A 5,000-nucleotide genomic window follows, 5' to 3' on the forward strand; every position below is an offset into this window, starting at 1 on the left:
GAGCAAGCCAGCAGGGGCTGTCCGCGCGTCGCGCAGCGCGGCATGGCTGCGGGGGCCGCGCGCGCGCGCCCAAGCGCCCAAGGGCCCCCAAGGGCCCCAGGCCCTCAGGCCCCAGCGCCCCAGCGCCCAGCGCGGGCGGGCGCGCGCGCGCGTGTGGTCTTTGAGGGGCGCCGGCCTGGTGGCTCCCTAAAGAGCAATAAGTGTCATTGCAGCTCTGGCAGGGGGAGACACTACTAGGTCCCAGCTGTCACCCCCCCTCTAAAAAATTCATTTCTTGGTATTTTGAGCTGAAATTTTGCACAGAGGTTGGCAAAAATCCAATCCACCTTCATTAATTTTCCCAGAATTTTTCGAGGTCGGGAAGTATTTGTTTTAATTTTCCTACCATTAGAAATCGAGTAAATCCGCAAAACTAGGAACCGGCCCGGAATGACCCCAAATTCAGTGGGCAGCCTCATAAAAATATGGCTGATTTTACTGGATTGATTTCATGTGGAAAGCACGACGTTTTGTTGTAGGAATGCGGGAACCCCGGCGGCTCGCCTGCCGCGGCCAGCGACGTCGGGCTGGCCCCTGCAGCGCCTAGCCTCTCCCACGCGGGGGGCAGGCCAGAGCGCGGGGGGCCAGGGCCCGAAGGCAGCCCCCCCGCGGGCGAGAGAGCAAGCCAGCAGGGGCTGTCCGCGCGTCGCGCAGCGCGGCATGGCTGCGGGGGCCGCGCGCGCGCGCCCAAGCGCCCAAGGGCCCCCAAGGGCCCCAGGCCCTCAGGCCCCAGCGCCCCAGCGCCCAGCGCGGGCGGGCGCGCGCGCGCGTGTGGTCTTTGAGGGGCGCCGGCCTGGTGGCTCCCTAAAGAGCAATAAGTGTCATTGCAGCTCTGGCAGGGGGAGACACTACTAGGTCCCAGCTGTCACCCCCCCTCTAAAAAATTCATTTCTTGGTATTTTGAGCTGAAATTTTGCACAGAGGTTGGCAAAAATCCAATCCACCTTCATTAATTTTCCCAGAATTTTTCGAGGTCGGGAAGTATTTGTTTTAATTTTCCTACCATTAGAAATCGAGTAAATCCGCAAAACTAGGAACCGGCCCGGAATGACCCCAAATTCAGTGGGCAGCCTCATAAAAATATGGCTGATTTTACTGGATTGGTTTCATGTGGAAAGCACGACGTTTTCTTGTAGGAATGCGGGAACCCCGGCAGCTCGCCTGCCGCGGCCAGCGACGTCGGGGACGCTGGCCTGCGCTGTCGAGCCCGCGAGGGCTGTCTCCGCGGCAGGCCCCCCCTGAACGGGGCACGACAGGCCACCGCGCTGGCTCGTCCAGCGTCGACAGTCCCTCGTCCAGGTTTCAGATCGCGCCAAGTCGAACCCATGACCTGCTCAAGCCATCGTGCGCTGCCGAATTCGCATCTGCGTGTAGGCTGCCATTCCACGCGGCAGCCCCTGTTTTCGTCAGCGTGCCCCCCTGACGAATTTTCCTGCCTGGCCCAGTCCAGCGTCCAGCCCCTGTTCGTCGAAAAATCTGCGCTGCCGATTTTCCACGCGGCAGCCCCTCTTTTCGTCAGCGTGCCCCCCTGACGAATTTTCCTGCCTGGCCCGGCCAGTCCAGCCCCTGTTCGTCGAAAAATCTGCGCTGCCGATTTTCCACGCGGCAGCCCCTCTTTTCGTCAGCGTGCCCCCCTGACGAATTTTCCTGCCTGGCCCGGCCGGTCCAGCATCCAGCCCCTGTTCGTCGAAAAATCTGCGCTGCCGATTTTCCACGCGGCAGCCCCTGTTTTCCTCAGCGTGCCCCCCTGACGAATGTTCGTCGAAAAATCTGCGCTGCCGATTTTCCACGCGGCAGCCCCTCTTTTCGTCAGCGTGCCCCCCTGACGAATGTTCGTCGAAAAATCTGCGCTGCCGATTTTCCACGCGGCAGCCCCTCTTTTCGTCAGCGTGCCCCCTGACGAATTTTCCTGCCTGGCCCAGTCCAGCGTCCAGCCCCTGTTCGTCGAAAAATCTGCGCTGCCGATTTTCCACGCGGCAGCCCCTCTTTTCGTCAGCGTGCCCCCCTGACGAATTTTCCTGCCTGGCCCGGCCGGTCCAGCCCCTGTTCGTCGAAAAATCTGCGCTGCCGATTTTCCACTCCGCAGCCCCTGTTTTCGTCAGCGTGCCCCCCTGACGAATTTTCCTGCCTGGCCCGGCCAGTCCAGCGCCCAGCCCCTGTTCGTCGAAAAATCTGCGCTGCCGATTTTCCCCGACGAACCTGCAGCTGCACAAATCCGCGCTGCCACTGCCCCATTGTCTGGACCAACAGTCTTTTCCATCAAGCCCTGGACTATAAATCGTCCAGACTCATCGCCAGCACCCGCTGCCGATTCTGCCGACTTTGCCGATTTCGTCGGCGCTGCCGATTCCAACACTGCCCGCCGTGCCTGAACCAGCGCTGTTTCGTCAGCGTGTCCCCTTGACGAATTTCCCTGCCTGGCCTGGACAGTCCATCTTCCAGCCCATGTTCATCGAAAAATCTGCGCTGCCGATTTCCCCGACGAACCTGCAGCTGCACAAATCTGCGCTGCCGATTTCCCCCCCTGTCGGCATGGCTGCCGCTGCCCCGATGTCCAGACCAACAGTCTTTTTTGTCGACTTTGCCGATTTTGTCCGCGCTGCCGATTCCAACACTACCCCCTGCATCCAAACCAGCATTGTTTCGTCAGCTCTTCCCCTGACGATTTTAGCCCTGTAACAAACAGTAGGCCTCCAATCCCGCCAACGGGAGCCAAGTTGATAGGGAAGAGAATTGAATGACGCGCCTGGTCCTCGCACCCCGCCACCCGAGGGGCCTTTTTCCCGGCAGCCTCTGAAAAACTCTAGCTTTCACGGTCCTCGCCGCCCCTCACCACCATGGCAGGCCTCTAATCCCACCCATCAGCAGTTGTAGCCGATAGGGCAGTGATTTGAATGACGCGTCGCGGGCCTCCGGGTCATCTCACCCGGCCATTAATTGGAGCGTTTTTGGCTGGCCGAGGATGGGGGGATGGATCTCTTCTTCCGAAAAAGCAAACAGTACATCGGGAGTTATGTTGACGGGGCATGGAATTGAATGACCCGTCGCGGGCCGCCGGGTCATCTCACCCGGCCATCCCGGGGAGCGTTTTTCCCGGCAGCATCGGGGAAACTCTTGCTTTCACTGCCCGCTGCCCAAGTCCCCACTCGAATCGGCCCCCCGCGCCAACAAGCCAACGCTGCCGAATCGGCAGACACTGCTGCCGAATCTGCCGACACTGCCCCGCGGGCTGCCACTGCCCCAGTGTCTAAACCAGCGGTCTTTCTCATCGAGCCTTGGACTATCCAGTCCGTCCTGACTCATCGCCAGCACCTGCTGCCGATTCTGCCGACTTTGCCGATTTTCTCGGCGCTGCCGATTCCAACACTGCGCCCACCGTGTCTGAACCAGCGCTGTTTCGTCAGCGTGTCCCCTCGACGAATTTTCCTGCCTGGCCTGGACAGTCCACCGTCCAGCCCGTGTTCGTCGAAAAATCTGCGCTGCCGATTCTGCCGACTTTGCCGATTTCGTCGGCGCTGCCGATTCCAACACTGCCCGCCGTGCCTGAACCAGCGCTGTTTCGTCAGCGTGTCCCCTCGACAAATTTTCCTGCCTGGCCTGGACAGTCCATCGCCCAGCCCATGTTCGTCGCAAAATCTGCGCTGCCGATTTTCCCCGACGAACCTGCAGCCGCACAAATCTGCGCTGCCGAATCTGCCGACACTGTCCCGCGGGCTGCCACTGCCCCAGTGTCTAAACCAGCAGTCTTTCTCGTCGAGCCTTGGACTATCCAGCCCGTCCAGACCCATCGCCAGCACCCGCTGCCGATTCTGCCGACTTTGCCGATTTCGTCGGCGCTGCCGATTCCACCACTGCCCGCCGTGCCTGAACCAGCGCTGTTTCGTCAGCGTGTCCCCTCGATGAATTTTCCTGCATGGCCCGGCCAGTCCAGCGTCCAGCCCATGTTCGTCGAAAAATCTGCGCTGCCGATTCTGCCGACTTTGCCGATTTCGTCGGCGCTGCCGATTCCAACACTGCCCGCCGTGCCTGAACCAGCGCTGTTTCGTCAGCGTGTCCCCTCGACAAATTTTCCTGCCTGGCCTGGACAGTCCACCGTCCAGCCCGTGTTCGTCGAAAAATCTGCGCTGCCGATTCTGCCGACTTTGCCGATTTCGTCGGCGCTGCCGATTCCAACACTGCCCGCCGTGCCTGAACCAGCGCTGTTTCGTCAGCGTGTCCCCTCGACAAATTTTCCTGCCTGGCCTGGACAGTCCATCGCCCAGCCCATGTTCGTCGCAAAATCTGCGCTGCCGATTTTCCCCGACGAACCTGCAGCCGCACAAATCTGCGCTGCCGAATCTGCCGACACTGTCCCGCGGGCTGCCACTGCCCCAGTGTCTAAACCAGCAGTCTTTCTCGTCGAGCCTTGGACTATCCAGCCCGTCCAGACCCATCGCCAGCACCCGCTGCCGATTCTGCCGACTTTGCCGATTTCGTCGGCGCTGCCGATTCCACCACTGCCCGCCGTGCCTGAACCAGAGCTGTTTCGTCAGCGTGTCCCCTCGATGAATTTTCCTGCATGGCCCGGCCAGTCCAGCGTCCAGCCCATGTTCGTCGAAAAATCTGCGCTGCCGATTCTGCCGACTTTGCCGATTTCGTCGGCGCTGCCGATTCCAACACTGCCCGCCGTGCCTGAACCAGCGCTGTTTCGTCAGCGTGTCCCCTCGACAAATTTTCCTGCCTGGCCTGGACAGTCCATCGTCCAGCCCATGCTCGTCGAAAAATCTGCGCTGCCGATTTTCCCCGACGAACCTGCAGCCGCACAAATCTGCGCTGCCGAATCTGCCAACACTGTCCCGCGGGCTGCCACTGCCCCAGTGTCTCAACCTGCGGTCTTTCTCGTCGAGCCTTGGACTATCCAGCCCGTCCAGACCCATCGCCAGCACCCGCTGCCAATTCTGCCGACTTTGCCGGTTTCATCG

This window comes from Populus nigra, chromosome 2 (assembly GCF_951802175.1).
Source record: "Populus nigra chromosome 2, ddPopNigr1.1, whole genome shotgun sequence".
NCBI classification, from domain to species: domain Eukaryota; kingdom Viridiplantae; phylum Streptophyta; class Magnoliopsida; order Malpighiales; family Salicaceae; genus Populus; species Populus nigra.